Raw genomic sequence first — 16,512 nt, 5'->3', positions numbered from 1 at the left:
TGTCGAGCCTCGTATTCATTTAATTCTCAGCACTAATGACTTCATGAACCTCTGTACAAATCAGCTTTGCAATTTATGTTTTGACTGTTGTAAACCCAATGATCTCTTTCGTGTGGGACAGTTAAGTAACTGCAGAAGATAACCTGCTCAGCAGTGTCTTCATTTACACTTCTTTTTAAAGTCTGATTAGTTTGCCTTAATAGCACAGCCTTTTTGTTTAATAGCTTTAACTCATGACAGAAAGGGTTACTGTGAGGAATATGGCCGTACACTTTCTACGTAGTATGTCTATTAACTTTAAATGTTCTTGTCACATGATGCTCGTGAAATATGAAAGTCCTCATAGTATAATATCCCAGTGAAGCACTTCACTCTCACAGTGCACATTTGGTTCCTATAGTTTCTAAGAGTAGGGCGGCAGACCCTCCGTGTTTGGGTTCAGACTCCTTGTCTGGTTTCGAGATGACCTTTCTGTAGCTACACCCTTCTTATTATTTGTTGTTGTTCCTCAGGACTCACTAATGTGTGTTTTTACTGTTGTAACTATAATCATTAGTATTATATTGTCAAACTGATATTAGTATGTGCACTTAGTACCATCCTTTATTTAACTTAAGCACAACAGTCAAAAACAGTAAATGAAAGAACCAGTCCTGGTAACTGTTGGAGCGAGACGGTCAGCACAGTTTTAAATGTCTGAATCATAGATGTTGACAGCAACACAAGTCATGCTCGTCCCGTAATGTGACAGATGCAGTGATATAGCTCGGGATTTCTTACTTTACACAGCGGAGTTTATGTTGAAAAGATTTTTTTTTAACTTTCTAATGTAGTAAATGTATGCTTCTCATGATCAGGGAAACACAGTTAATGTACAATAATTTACTGTGTTTGAATTTACACTGTTACCACTGTTTGAGCATTGAAGGAAAAAGGCTTTCAGTCGTCACATCAAAGTTCAGCATCAGTTTGATGAATGCAGCAACTGCATCTACGTTTTCCTTCTTAAAAACGACCGACAGAGTGGGCCTGTCCCCCTGGATACTCTGTGACATTTCAATTTAGCACGAATAGAAAATAATAATTGAGGTTTCATTTACATAGGCTGCTCCTTGGGACTCCAGAACAGTTGTATTTTTTAAAAATTACTAGAAAATGTTCAGACATCATTAAACACACTGAAAGACGCCGATCCAATTTACTAAGTTAACCTTAATTTAGTAAATCTGCTTCACCAAGTTAATCCTTATAGATAATAATCTCTACCTCACAACTGATCCTAATACATTTATACTGCTGCCACAATTTTGTGGGAGGATTTCAACTTGACATGGTAGAAAAATATTAAACTACATCTATTTACATTGTTATCTGGCTACTCATTACAATATGTTGGTAGCTACACTGTTCCAAAAAATAGTAATGTCACAGCATCTTACTGTATATTTTACAGTTTTGTCTTTCTAGAATATCATTACATTTACATAAGTAGACTGTGACTTTACATGTCAAAGGTAAAATAGCATCACTGTAAATATAGTAAAACACAATTTACTTGTTTTTTAAATATATTTTTTGTACATGTGCATATTTAGATTGTAAAGATACATTCAGAAATGTATCATAATCTCACAAATATTTGTCTGTTATGTGAGAGAATGATCTGTTAAATTCAAATGTAATACTATGGAAAAATATATAAAATGATCGGAAATTAATGAGAATAATCAATAATTAAAGGAGCATTTGAATTGTAAGTTTGCTGAAAAGTTCATGTCATCCAGGTCTGATTCAATAATTCAGAGGTAACAAGTGAAAATATAATTAATAGGAATAAAAACATAAAACATTGCACGGCCACGCTGTGCTAATTATATATTTTAAAAAATAAATGTAGAGGTAGGAATTGCAATTAATATAAATCTCAAAGTATTCCCAACATTCCTGAACAGAAAGAGGCCTCTGCACCTGGGGTGAGGGTGTGGCCATGAAAACAATGTGACATGCCATTGGATGTTGGGACACATAATAACATGACACTAAGCATCGGCCAATGAATGTGAACTAACAACCACAAGGTTGCGGGTATGGCTGCGCTGTAGGAAAATCCTAATGTGAAAGTATTTTACTGCATTTCACAGTTTTGTAAATAAATAAACCACAATAAAGAGGCCTCGCCTCTGTCGGTCTGTCCCAGGGCATGCAATCCATTATTATTTACGTTAACTGTATATTTCTGTACATTTACGTATTATGATTCATATTGCCACATTCAGTGACCTTGTTTACAGGTAATTTCATTGTTTGATCACGTTAAAATGTTCCTAATTTAATGTCTAAAAGCACTTGGAAAAGGCAGAATCCCATGTAAAATTAGCACAACAAACCCTATTTACATTACTGAAAATAACCGCATTTTCATGAGGAAGTTATTTTCTGTTAGTTTACGGTAGTATTTTGGCGCCCTGCTGGAATATGACCGTTTTTCAAAGATTTTTTTTAACAGCACGCCGGTGCAGCCCCCTCTAGCCTCTGCTCGGTGGCTACTGGGTGATCCCTCGTCTGGGGATCCTCAGCCCTTCCCATGAGGGTGGCACGGATGCCCCTCCGGTGGTCCTCCTTGAGCTCTCGCACTCTGGGGCCTCTGGATGTCTGGGTCCTGGATCTCCTCCATGCCTGCTTCGTGCCCTGGGGGATGGGGCTATGGCTCTCTAGACCCTCTAGCAGACCATTACACGGGGAAACCTTTTGAATACAAGCGCGCTGACCCACACAGGTGTGCACACGCGTGTTCACTGTTCATAGACTTAAATTACACCTTTCTTGGCTGCTACTTCAAAGCACATTGTGCGCTGTCTGTCCTGCGTGCTGCACAACAACATTCAATATTTAGTATTTACTGCTCTTTACACTTAGCTAGATTAATGCGATGGTGTTGTGTTTAGTATGTTGCTCTGTTTTTTTTTGCTTGTTTTCTATTCTTTTTCTCTCAACAGGTGATCCAGGAGATTTTTTTCCCCTTTCTCACTGTCCCTCTCCCCTTCTGTTTTTCTTTTCCTTCCTCTTTCTCTCTCCCTTTGCTATCCCTCACTCATATCTGTCCCGTCTGTAACAACTGAAAATAAAATAAAATAAATAATAAAAACAAAGGTTGATCAAATGGACCAATACGGCAATGCCACGATGATCCATTTGGCAAAATATCAAGTAAATCCATTGGGTATCCTTGTTGGTCTTCAGACAACAATTCTGATGGCTAAAGAACCAAATGGGACAGGCAGAAAAAAAAACAGTGTACTTTAATGACTAGATGCAATTTGCAGCTACTGAGAGGCAAAGTGTGCACTTTAATAATAATAATGGATTGGATTTATATAGCGCTTTTCAAGGCACCCAAAGTGCTTTACAATCCCACTATTCATTCACTCTCACATTCATACACTGGTGGAGGCAAGATACGGTTGTAGCCACAGGTGCCCTGGGGCAGACTGACAGAGGCGAGGCTGCCATATCGCGCCATCAGCCCCTCTGGCCAACACCAGTAGGCGGTAGGGTAAAGTGTCTTGCCCAAGGACACAACAAGCCCGGGATCGAACCGGCCACCTTCTGGTTACAGATGTGCTTCCCAACCCCCTGAGCCATGGTCGCCCCCAAGCTTTAGTGGAACTTTAATGAACAAAGCTTCATCAAAAAAAGTCTAAGGAGCTTGGAAATAAAGCGATTTAAATTCTTTAAGTTTCTTAAAGACGTTTCAGCTCTAATCCGAGAGGTTTCCTTAGTTTTAAAACCAAGTGGTAGAGATTTCCAGGTATTTAAACCCTAGTGGGAGTTGTCCCAGTCTCAGTCATCTCCCTCGTGCACGAGATCACACGAAGAGCTCTGGTGACTTGTGTCTTGCTTTTGCCATTGTAGTAAAATTGACTCGGCTGTTCCAGCAATAGGTTTGTGCCAACATAAACCTAACACCATAGTTCACATTTTGGACAGACATGACGGTTTGAGAGAGGTCCTTTATGTACGCCGTAAACGACCATCTTTGAATATAGGGTGTGGCTTGCGACAACTGTCTGCAACTTATGATGCAGTTTTGAGATGACTTCCCAGGTGCCACAGCCTCCCACGCACATCTTGGGTCAGGTGACCTCACTAGGTCACATGACTGGGTTAGGCAAGCTCTCACAGGAGGTGTCACACGAAACCTCTGCTGATTTTCACACCTTGGCTCATGTGGTGCGGTTGATGATCAATAGCGGGTCAATGAACCTAGTCGATCCGAGTAGATACTAATGGAACTCCCACTAGGGTTTAAATACCTGGGAATCTCCAGCATTCGGTTTTAGACCTGAAGAAGCCTCTCGGATTAGAGGTGAAACGTCTTCAAGCAACTTAAAAAAGTCCAGTCGCTTTCTTTCCAAGCTCCTTAGACTACCATGACCTGGATGACTGCGGACCGACACACACACTTCTTCAGAAAAGAAAACACTATCCCATTTCCTGTGGTGGAACTCGTTACTCAGTTGAGGAGGGCCACCGTGTAGATAATGGTTAATTGAGCTTTTGAGAGGGATCGAACAGCGAGGGAGAAAACAAGCAACAGGTCGGAGAGCACCTGAAACAGGAGGCATGATAACAGATCAAGAGCAAATGAAAATCTAGATTACAAAGAATGAAAAAGTCCAAACTCAAAGACCTAGTGTCAAGGCTCTGTGTGCGGGCGGGCAGGCAGAGATGAGGATCCAAATGCAGGACTCGGAAAATGGAATGTAACTCAAAAAACCTCAGCTTTATTGCTGGCAGGAAAACAAACATAAAGTGAGGACAGAACACTGAGACCAAGAACACACAGGCATAAACTGATGGTACGACGCGACACTGAGAATGGGAAAACACAGGGCTTATATACACAGGGTAGTAACGGGGAAATCGGCAACAGGAGGGAGACACAGCTGGGAGAGATCAGGGCTAACGAGACAGGGGGAACAAAGCTGCACATACTAACATCAGACAGGAACAAGAACCTTCAAAGTAAAACAGGAAACAAAACACACTTTACTAAGACACAGACTAGACAGAGACAGACTTGACACTGACCAAAGGCTACTAAATGATAATCATAATCACAACAGTATCAGATCATAAATCATAATATAGAAAAACACCAAGATAACTGAAACACCAAGTACCAGAGAAACATAAAGGAAAATCCATGATGCAAAAGTACCAAAACATAATGAACTCAAAATACTGGGTCCAACGGACCCAGAACCGTGACACCTAGTGTTAAGAAGTTCTATTTCTTTCTTACTTCAAATTCTGAGGCGCAGTTTGAAGTTGTAAACTAGAGCGTCCAGCACACCTCTGGATAATATTTGACTCAAATGTCAGAGTAGCAAACTCCCCTCTAGCTACATTTCATAGATGACTTGTTGGTTAGTGCCACTATGATTAATAGGCCTTCTTGCTGATTTAGAATCTTACCACTATAGAGTATATAGACTGCAGTCTTTGTCGAGCAGTCAGACATTAAAAATAAAGCAAAACAACTCTCTCAAGTTCAATTATGCAACGTATGTGTTATGTGAGAGACTCAAGTCTAATGGCTGCAATGTGGTCATCTGTTTCTGCAATGAGTTTGCACTGCTGGCTCATTTTAAACTGAATGTCAGGGGTTGAACTTTATCAGCAACTGTTCACTGAGTGTGTGTGTGTTTTAGCCTTGAGCGATGCGTTATGGCTTCTTGTCTGCTGTGACTGAGGTTTCTGTCTGTCATGTCTCTCACACTTTGTTTTGAGGTTGAATCGAGCTCGTCAGGGCTCTGTCTATTTTACTATAGCTTTCAACATAACTCCCATTAGTTTGATGAATTTGAGTTGCTGACTTAAATAACACTACCACTGAGAATACTTGGACACATGGAGTCTTGTTCAGGATGAGCCACATGCTGTGGAGTTAGACCTCATGTTCCCACTCAACTCGATACCTGTATCTACACCCAGATACGATTCCTGCCTTGAGTCATCCAGATGACTTAATTAGCGCATCCATATCGAGTGTTTGCGTAGAGAGTAGATTAATATGCTGTCAGGAATAACAACCACTGTTTAGGTCACCTGAATGGAGCAGAACAGGCTGGAAGCGTGGTGCAGTTTCTCTGAGTTGGTGGTACCACAGAGTCTTTTCCCCACAGTCACAACATGCATGTAAGCGTGTTTATCTAAGCTGATTGTAGCAGTGAATGTGAGCAAGAAGGGTTGTCACTCTGTCTCTGCAATATTCAGGATATTCCCAGCTTTTCCTCTAGTCACAGTATTTACACACATCCACTATCTCACAGCAGTAGCTGCTTAACTTTGGGAAAGCAACATGGCTCAGTTGTGGTCTGACATAGTGACTGATTCTAGCTGCAGTCAGTTGGTTCTGACGATAATCTGCAGCTTCCATGTCCACAGAACATTCAGTCCATTTTAAATGGGCTTTGGTGCAGAGACGCAGACGGCAATGTTCACATGTGGCTTCTTCTTTTCACACTGCAGCTTTAACCTTTAGCTTTGAGGGCTCTTCCTCAACTTCCTCCGACCACAGGTACAACATGCCCAGGACCCACTACAGTTTGCATACAAGGCGGGTGTCGGAGTGGAGGATGCCATCCTGTACCTCCTACACAGAGCCCACTCACACCTGGATGGGGGAAAAGGCACGGTCAGGATACTGTTTCTTGACTTTTCCAGTGCCTTTAATACCATCCGGCCCTGTATGCTTCAGGAAAAACTGAACAGGATGGAGGTGGACCCCTGCCTGGTGGCTTGGATCTCCGACTACCTCACCAACAGACCACAGTACGTCAGGCTGAAGGACATCACTTCTGACACTGTGGTCAGCAGCACAGGAGCACCACAGGGAACTGTGCTGTCCCCTCTTCTCTTCACCCTGTACACCTCTGACTTCTGCTACAACTCTGAATTATGCCATATTCAGAAGTTTGCAGACGACACGGCCATCATGGGGTGTATCTGGGATGATCAGGAAGAGGAGTACAGAAGTCTGGTGAGGAACTTTGTCACATGGAGTCACACAAACCACCTGCAACTCAACACCTCAAAGACTAAGGAACTGGTTGTGGACTTCGGGAGGTCTAGAGCAGGTCCACTGCCGGTTCAGATAGAGGGGGAGGAGGTGGAGGTGGTCAACAAGTACAAGTACCTCGGGCTGTGGGTGGACAATAAACTGGACTGGTCATGCAACACAGAGCACCTGTATAAAAAAGCCCAAAGCCGACTGTACTTCCTCAGGAGGCTGAGGTCTTTTAACATCTGCAGGAAGCTCCTGAGGATGTTTTACCAGTCGGTGGTTGCTGGAGTACTTTTCTATGCTGTGGTGTGCTGGGGGAGCAGCACAGCAAAGAGGGACTCATGCAGGCTGGAGAAACTGATCAGGAAGGCTAGCTCTGTGGTCGGCATGAAGCTGGACACTCTGGTGACAGTGGCAGAGAAAAGGACATTAAAGAAACTGATGGACACATTATGGACAATGCTGGGCATCCTCTGCACACGGCCATAAACAACCAGAAGAGTCTGTTCAGTGACAGGTTGCTTCTCCCCAAGACAAGAACTAACAGACTTAAAAACTCCTTTGTCCCACACGCCATCAGACTGTTTAACTCCTCTCTGGAGGGGAGAGGGAGGGGAGACAGGAGGACAAAGGAGGGGGGAACAACTAAGCTGTAGTGCCTCTGCACCTCACTGTGCAATACTTTTTGTAAATAGTCAACAGTGCAATAGACTCAATACTTGAAATGTGCAATTCACTTGTATTTTTATTTTTTATTCCTATTTATTCTATTTATCCCCTTTGTATATTTTATTTATATTTGTCTCTGTATTTATATATGTGTGTGTGTGTGTGTGTGTGTGTATATATATATATATATATATATATATATATATATATATATATATATATATATATATAACAATTCTGTAACTGTAACTTCGGTCGTTGCTGTGCTTTTTGGAAGTCGAATTTCCCAGAGGAACCCACCCGAGGGATTAATAAAGTTCTATCTTATCTTATCTTATCTTAACCTGCAGGAAGGCACAGTACTGTATTCACAGGCAATGATTTGTGGAGCTGTTCCTGAGCCCATGCAGTGGTTCCCACGACAGAATCATGCTTGTTTCTAAATGCAGAGCCTGAAGATCACGGAGGCCCACTGTTGATTTTCAGCCTTGAGATTCCTCCAGATTCTTGGAATCTTTTTTAAAGTGATCTTCAAAGTCTTTGTAATTTTATATTATAGTTTTTTACATTATAGTGAAGGGTTAGGGTTTCCCTTTTTGGACTGCAGTTAACGGTGGGTTTATCTGAATTTAACTGAATCATTGGTGTTGTGTTTGCTCTCATTTGTTCATATAAAGTATTTATAAAAAGTGTGTGTGTTTAAAAGAGCCTAATTAGAAAGTCTATACACCACAACAAACAGTGGTCACTAAATTTTTTAAATGAGTGAGTCTTTAATAAGACAAGCTGGCTGTAGTTAAACCTTTACTCAAAAAGCATCTCTAGACCCAGCAGTCTTAGCTAATTATAGGCCAATCTCCAACCTTCCTTTCATGTCAAACATCCTTGAAAGAGTAGTTGTCAAACAGCTAACAGATCATCTGCAGAGGAATGGTTTATTTGAAGAGTTTCAGTCAGGTTTCAGAGCTCATCACAGCACAGAAACAGCTTTAGTGAAGGTTACAAATGATCTTCTTATGGCCTCTGACAGTGGACTCATCTCTGTGCTTGTCCTGCTAGACCTCAGTGCAGCGTTCGATACTGTCGACCATAATATCCTATTAGAGCGATTAGGACATGCTGTAGGTATTACAGGTACTGTGCTGCAGTGGGGCCTGTTTTATCTCAATGACCTTGTAGTACCATATCACCCTATTAGAGCACTTCGCTCTCGCTCTGCAGGCCTACTTGTTGTTCCTAGAGTATTTAAAAGTAGAATGGGAGGCAGAGCCTTCAGTTTTCAGGCCCCTCTTCTGTGGAACCAGCTTCCAGTTTGGATTCAGGAGACAGACACTATCTCTACTTTTAAGATTAGGCTTCAAACTTTCCTTTTTGCTAAAGCATATAGTTAGGGCTGGACCAGGTGACCCTGAATCCTCCCTTAGTTATGCTGCAGTAGGTGTAGGCTGCTGGGGATTCCCATGATGCACTGGGTGTTATTTTTTCTATCACCTTTTTCTATGTGTTTATACACCCATCTGCATTTAATTAATAGTTATTATTAACCTCTAGCTCCCTTCCCCAGCATGTCTTTCTGTCTTCCTCCCATCATCCCCAACCAGTTGGCCCCGCCCCTCCCTTTTTTGTTGTGATTTGGTGCTATATAGATAAAATTGAATTGAATTGAACTGAATTCATGAATTTACTGCAAGTTTGACTTTGGCTGGTATGTTCCACTCTGTATTGACTTTACAGTGACAGCTGTGAGTCTAGTACAACTATTTTAAGAGTCTGTCTAAACAAGAACAAAGTTGTGGACCACATGAGCTGGACAGCAGAACCATGACTCTCTACTTTAAATGGTTGTCAGTTTCCTTGATGTCTGAAGGTCAAATAGTGTCTGTCTGTGTGTCTTTAACTTTTATGACTTATGTAGTCACGGTGAGGATTAGGGATAATTCAACTCGACCATCTATCCAGACCTGTGTGGGCCTCAGGTGCCGTTTCACTGTAGAGACTCACAGGAATGGATCATTTTGATAAGCCCATTCAGCTGTTATGGTTCCACTGATTGTTAAATTGATTAGACATGACTTCAAAGCATGCTTAAATGGCACAAGTTATGTAACAATGGGCCCAAAGCAATGACAGCAGTCACTTTCTGATGGTCTTTAGACAGAATGCAGGTGTGGATTGTCTTTTGGCTGCTTCTAGTTTGGTATTAGTTATGTTTCTCTTAGATCTTCTGTGTTAGTCTGTCATGTTTCTTATCTTCTTGTCCAGGTCGTGAAGTTGTGTTGTCATGTCTCCTGATTTATTTTGAAGGTCTTTGTCCTATGTCAGTGTAGTCAGCTTTGCTTCCTTTGTCTCGTTATGTCAGATTAGTGTCAGCTGTTTCCCCATTTGTTTCCATTTCCCCTAACCACCCTTGTGTGAATTTAGTCTGTTCATTCATTGTCAGGTCGTCAGCTTTTCTTCGTCATGTTTCCATGTTTCCAGGATTTTCCATGTTTATGGTTTTGCTCTTTGTATTTTTTGATCAGCATTCAGTTTTCCAAGTTTAGTTCGAGTTAGTTTCCCCCCGGTGTCCGTGTGCCTTTTGGTTTGCAATGTTTTTATTTTTTATTTTTTCAGCCTTATTAAACGGCTCGCTTTTTGTTAACATTCAAGTTTTGTTCCACGTTCCTTGGTGTGTGCGTTTAGAGTCCTCTTTGTCACCCCATTCAGTCTGCCTCTGCCAGACTGTGACAGCAGGTTTATGATGCTTTTGCGCTGGCTTCACATTTCAGAACTGGAAGCTGTGCATGTCCACTGTTTAGATACGGTTGATGATCACGGACAAATCATTTTTGATATGGGTGGTGTGAGTCTGTCTGTCTGTAAAAATTAGATTAAGCAGTTAGTCAGAGATGGCGAAGCTTCAAACGCCATCACTAAAATAACTGTAATTCAAAAAAGGCTGAGACTGGATGTGATTGTCTCCATGTACGTGACCGTCCAAGAAACCGTGAAAGGATGTGCTCAAGTGCTCCCTCCCTCCCTGTCTGTGTGTCCAGGGAAATGGCTCCCATATTGTCTGTCTTGTGACCGGCGTCCGAGAGCTGTCTGGACAGGACGGACCAAAGCGGCTGCTCGTCGTAAAGCTGTCTGTGATTGCAGCAGCAGGGGGATCACAAGGTGCCCGCTCCTCTCTTGTGGACTCTAAATGCCAAACTGCGTCTGCTGTAGCCTTTGACTTTTATATAAGACGCAACAAGCAGCAGGAAACTTTACCGATGCCTGATTATTTGATAGTGCCAAGAACATTTGTTTTTAAAGTTAAATAAAAGTGCTACACACACGTGTCTGATCTCACACGATGCATGTCTCAGGTGGTGTTGACAGCAGCATTACTGTCTTAAGACCTGCGAGAAGTAACAACATTGGCTTCATCAGACAGTGAAAGTGATGGCACTTTGAACAACGTCCACTGTGTTTGTGTAATATATAGGACGAGTCAGATTTATTATTGTTATCGGGGGCGACCGTGGCTCAGGGGGTTGGGAATCGCATCTGTAACCGGAAGGTCGCCGGTTCGATCCCTGGGCTCTCTGTCCTGGTCGTTGTGTCCCTGGGCAAGACACTTTACCCTACTTGCCTACTGGTGTTGGCCAGAGGGGCCGATGGCGCGATATGGCAGCCTCGCCTCTGTCAGTCTGCCCCAGGGCAGCTGTGGCTACAACTGTAGCTCCCTCCACCAGTGTGTGAGAGTGACTGAATAGTGGTATTGTAAAGCGCTTTGGGTGCCTTGAAAAGCGCTATATAAATCCAATCCATTATTATGGGCCATAGGCTTTTTGGACATCTACACCCATGAATGCAGCCATACGCGTTTACTATTGTGTTACTTTAAAAAAGTGTTTAACCCTCTGGGGTCCAGGGTATAATCGGCCATTTTTAACTACTTCTGATGTTTCCTCTACATTTCACCTTCACTAGTTACTTTGCCTTGTTTGGTGTCATTCTTTTCAGCACAACCTCACGTGTCTGAATTTACAGTTATGTTTTCATTTTGACTACTGTGTTAACACAATTGATCTAAAATCAGACAAAATTCAATAAGATGCCACACAAATTATTTGTGTCACTTCAAAAACATAATTTCTGTCCACTATAAAGGAAACATCACAGCCTGATACCTGCAGGTCTGACAGCAGCAGGTGTGTCACTGCTGTTTCTACCTGGAGACAGCAGTCGCCTCATTGTTCTGACACACAACACAACACTATCCACAACACTACACACTAACTACACAAGACAACACATTAAATACACACTCCAAACATCTCTCACATCTCAAAACTCTCTCTCTCTCTCGCCGTCACTCCTAAATCTTCCTAAACAACCAAATGTCATGTTGCCATATCAACATGGTGCATTTTTGCCATACCATATGGGCATTACTCTGATAATAAAAGTGTTCAGCAGCATTGCAAAAGACAGGGAAGTTACATGTTACATGCACAAACTATCACATAAAGTGTCTCTGGAAAAAAGAGTGTAGAAAGGCTGCATTCACCATATCGTAGCCAGTGTATCCCAGTACAAATGCACATGCCCGACCCAAAAATAGAAATGATGGCAGCGATGAAGTAAAAGATATGTAACACTAGACCGTGTCATCACTGCGAGCCAGTGAAGGGGTTGGATCACACATCGTGTTTCACACATGTCTGAAATATAATTACAGAAGTCGTGGGATGACAGCTAACAGAAAAACATTAGAGACGTGTACCTTTTATCTCTTGGATTATCGTGCTTTAGTAGTTGTGAAATATACATACCGATCAGTCGTAGTTTTTTTAGGCATGCTATTCAAAAGTGGACACCAACACAAAGCCTATGTCTTTACGAAACAGGAGTAATGCAGCTTATTTAAGATTACAGAACCACGAAACAATCTAGTATAAGATTAGTAAGTATGTATAATAAACCTTTCTCCATATTTCATAATAATGTGAAGCAAATTCAAAAGATGGATTCTGTTCATCTGGACGTTTTCAGTGGGAGAACTGAAAAGACCACGAGTGGCTGCGATCACTGCGATAGCTTCAGTCATTGTGCAGATGTACTGTTTAGAAGTCAGCTGAGACTAAGGAAGTCACCTGGATGAGTGATGAAACATTTCTCCCACTGAAAACGTCCAGATGAACAGGATCAGCTTTTGGGATTTCCTTACCCGGATGACTGAACATGCATCATGACATGAAGCAAAGTCTTGTGCTGAAATCTGGTGTTCCTTCAAGAGGATCAAGTCCAAATACAAACCCAACATATCCACAAGTTCGCCAGCAGTTAGTTACACCCTCACACCTGAAACATATTCCTTTAGTTATCATCCATTTCATGTGCAGATGTTGTTCAAATCTCGGCCACTAATCGAAGCAAACATAAAGTGAGCCAGTCTTGTCTGAATACAGCATTTTTATCACAGTTTAAGAAATCTCACCAACAATGGCAGAAAGAGCAGAGACTCTGTTTTCTAACAACATTTCAAAGTTTCGACATCTTTTCTTGTTGGCTCATGTTATTCATCCATTTACATTTTAAACAGCATCACTAGGAGAGCGTGCTGTCAACTTCCTTCCTCACCTTAACGTGAGCGTACCAGTTTATTTATCTCCAGCTAACAATGAGCTTTATCTTTATATGAAGTTAAAACTGATGCATATGTCTAACTGATGCTGGTATCAAAACACATCCAGAGACAGGGGTGAATTCTTACAGCAAAAATAAACTCATGAAGGCGCTGCTCTGACACTTCGGTCTTTATATACCAACATCTTTGTCTTCTTTTCTTTATAAGATGTTGTTAGTGGACAGAACAGCTTATGATCCAATAATTACGCGTGGTTCTTCCTATGGTCAAAGGAAAACAGAGAAAAATCCTAATGCGTTAGTAGTGCCTCTTACTTAATGTTTAAATCAACAGTTTTCTTGTGGTAAGGTAATATTGCTGTACAACAAAAACAAAGTAGCGTAAGTCAACTACTGCAGTAATCCATATGACAAAACGTCCCCAGCTAAATAAAGAGAAATCTCACTTTCTCATGTACACAGGATGATGTCAGAGCCTCACAATCTGAAATGAGGTCTGAAACAACTACTGATGGAAAGTAAGAAAAACGAGGAACAGACATTAGGACAGTGAAGCTCTGACTTTGGTCTGATGCCAAATGTAATTTTTTTGTTTTAAGCCCCAAAAAAGGCCCCAAAATGTTTTTTGTTCACACCATGACACATGTAGACAAGCATTCATTCAGAAGACACATTTTAACCACAACATTGTTCTCTGACGTAACATCCTGTTTGATTTGAACATAGCAGGACAAAAAGACAGAACAGGCCCTATAAACTGACCAACAAGCAGAGGGAGGAAGTGCTCTGATGCTGAACTAAACCCGACTGAGATGCATATGAGACATATGTGTGTATATGATCAGGCAGAATCACTAGTACACTACCATCTTGGAAGGTATGAGTTTCCTATTATCACATTATCACTTACAAAAAAATAACAATAATATAAATATAATAGGCATACATGCTTACATGCGTGTAGTATTGAGTAAAAAAGGGAAATAACCTTCTACACAGTCTACACAACGCTAGGTATTTCACCAGATGGAAACATTTTGTAAATAAAGAATAAATCACCCAACGCTGTTAAACCAGATTCCCCTCTTAAGTTTAAGTTTATTTTACTAATAAGAATATCCCTGAGTATCCATGCTACTCTTGTCTGTTACTCACTGAGGAGCTGATTTTGTGAGGTTGCTGCTGGTCCTTGGAACTCGCTTCTTCCCGCCGGTCTTCTGCATCTCCTGAGCACTCTGTCTGAGTCACAGTCTGGTAAAGAGTCTTAGAGGTGTTTAAAGTAAGGGAAGACAGACCAAAGCTAAAGTGTAGAAGAGCTAATAAGTCCAAAACATTTAACCTTGAAACATTTCACAGCAAGGGAGTTAAACTGTGAATAGTGAACACTCTTCCCTTCGCAGGCAGCACAGTTTGAAGTGTTATGACCCTGCTCTGTCTCCTTTTCACTCCCTCCCACCTAAGCATTACACACACACACACACACACACACACACACACACACACACACACACACACACACACACACACACACACACACACACACACACAACATTAACTTTTATTACCTCACTCAGACATCCATACCCAGAGGACCAAATATATTCCTCCCTCGTTTCTCCCACTAAGGTAAAAAGGGTTACAAAAAAATCATGACACAGAACTAACAGGATAAAACTGAGACATATGCCTCAGCTTTCCAATGACGGTAAATAAAACATCTGGCATTCCCAGTTTTCATGTCTGCATAATTTAACTGGTATTTAACTATCTGGAAAATTTCTTTGTAGACAGTCAGTGTGGCAGCTTCCAGGGATATCCCTCTCTTGCAGGATGGCAGGAAGTACTGGGTCACAAGTCAAAGCTTGAGTCTCCAGTTACACCGAAGCGCTGATTCAGAGGAGGAAAATGCAGGAGGACGGTGAGAAGACAGACGACCTGGAACGATGAAAACAGAGCGACACATGAGAAGAAAGCAAAAGTAGTGTGTATACTGGGAGTGAGCAGGAGGGAACACCCTGAGAATATGAGCATTAGCAATAAATAAATATAGTCAGTCGGCTGACTGCCAGGGTGGAAATGGACCCAGGAAGAAACCTCCTGCAGAGCCAGGCTCAGGGAGGGGCAGCCAGCTGCTGTGGCCGGGTGGGGGTGAGGGGAAAGAGAGCAGAGGGAGACAGGACACACTCTGATAGAGAGGGCCAAAGATTAATCATTACACACTTATTAGTGATTAATGAATTATTATTTGTCTAATTATTTAATAATTAATTACATAATTAAACACCAGTGTCAAAATAGTGGTGTCCAAGTCCCCAGCAGCGGGTTCCACAGGAGAGCAGCAGGAAATTATTCAACTCTTCATCTCTTTAATACATATATTTATTTTAACTAGTTTGTGTCATCTGACTTCTTGAATGAATACAGCTGGGTTTAAAGCTGGGCTTTGTCTTTAAAATGTTTAAATTTAAAATCATTCTCCCCCCATTCTTATTCCTGTCTCTCTGTAAATAGTTATATTTGATATATTTATGTTTAATGTTTGAGAAGTTTAATATTATTTCAAATACATTTTTGTAATGACTAATGTCTCAGTTCTACTACACCGCAAATACTGGCACACAACTTGACATGTAGAATTGATTTCATATTATACTAATGAAAAAATATACTAGGAACACAGTGAAGGCCAGTTATTTAAGAGAATAAAGAGAGGTTAGGTTATTTTGGAGGCAAGCTCCATTTATTAAGAATTTTTTTAAAAAGGCAGGAAAGCTCTTCAGAGGTTTGTGGGTGGCTCAGAGCTGTTGTGGGGAAGTCGCTGGGACTTCAAATGGGCTGCTCTTTTGGCTGCCAAGACGCTGCTCCCTCCGCTGAGAAGTGGGCCATCGCCCTCACCAGGACAGCCTCTGTGGAGTTGTTGGCTTCTACACGACCCAGGCCTGTTTTGAAAATGAACCTGTGATAAGACAGCATATCAAGATAGAATTGTTATTATCATATAACTAAAGATGAACCAGACTGTTCACAGATCTAGCTCTCAGTTTTAAAAAGCCTGGTGACTGTTATAGAGTCAGCTGCAGGGATTATATACAAATATTCAACTGGTTCTATACCAGAATTAAACCAGGTCTAAATAAAACAAAAGAAGGACTTTATAA

This window comes from Astatotilapia calliptera, chromosome 6, assembly GCF_900246225.1.
Source record: "Astatotilapia calliptera chromosome 6, fAstCal1.2, whole genome shotgun sequence".
Taxonomy (NCBI): Eukaryota; Metazoa; Chordata; class Actinopteri; order Cichliformes; family Cichlidae; genus Astatotilapia; species Astatotilapia calliptera.
The sequence above is the reverse complement of the archived record's forward strand: the minus strand, read 5'-3'. Positions refer to the sequence as shown.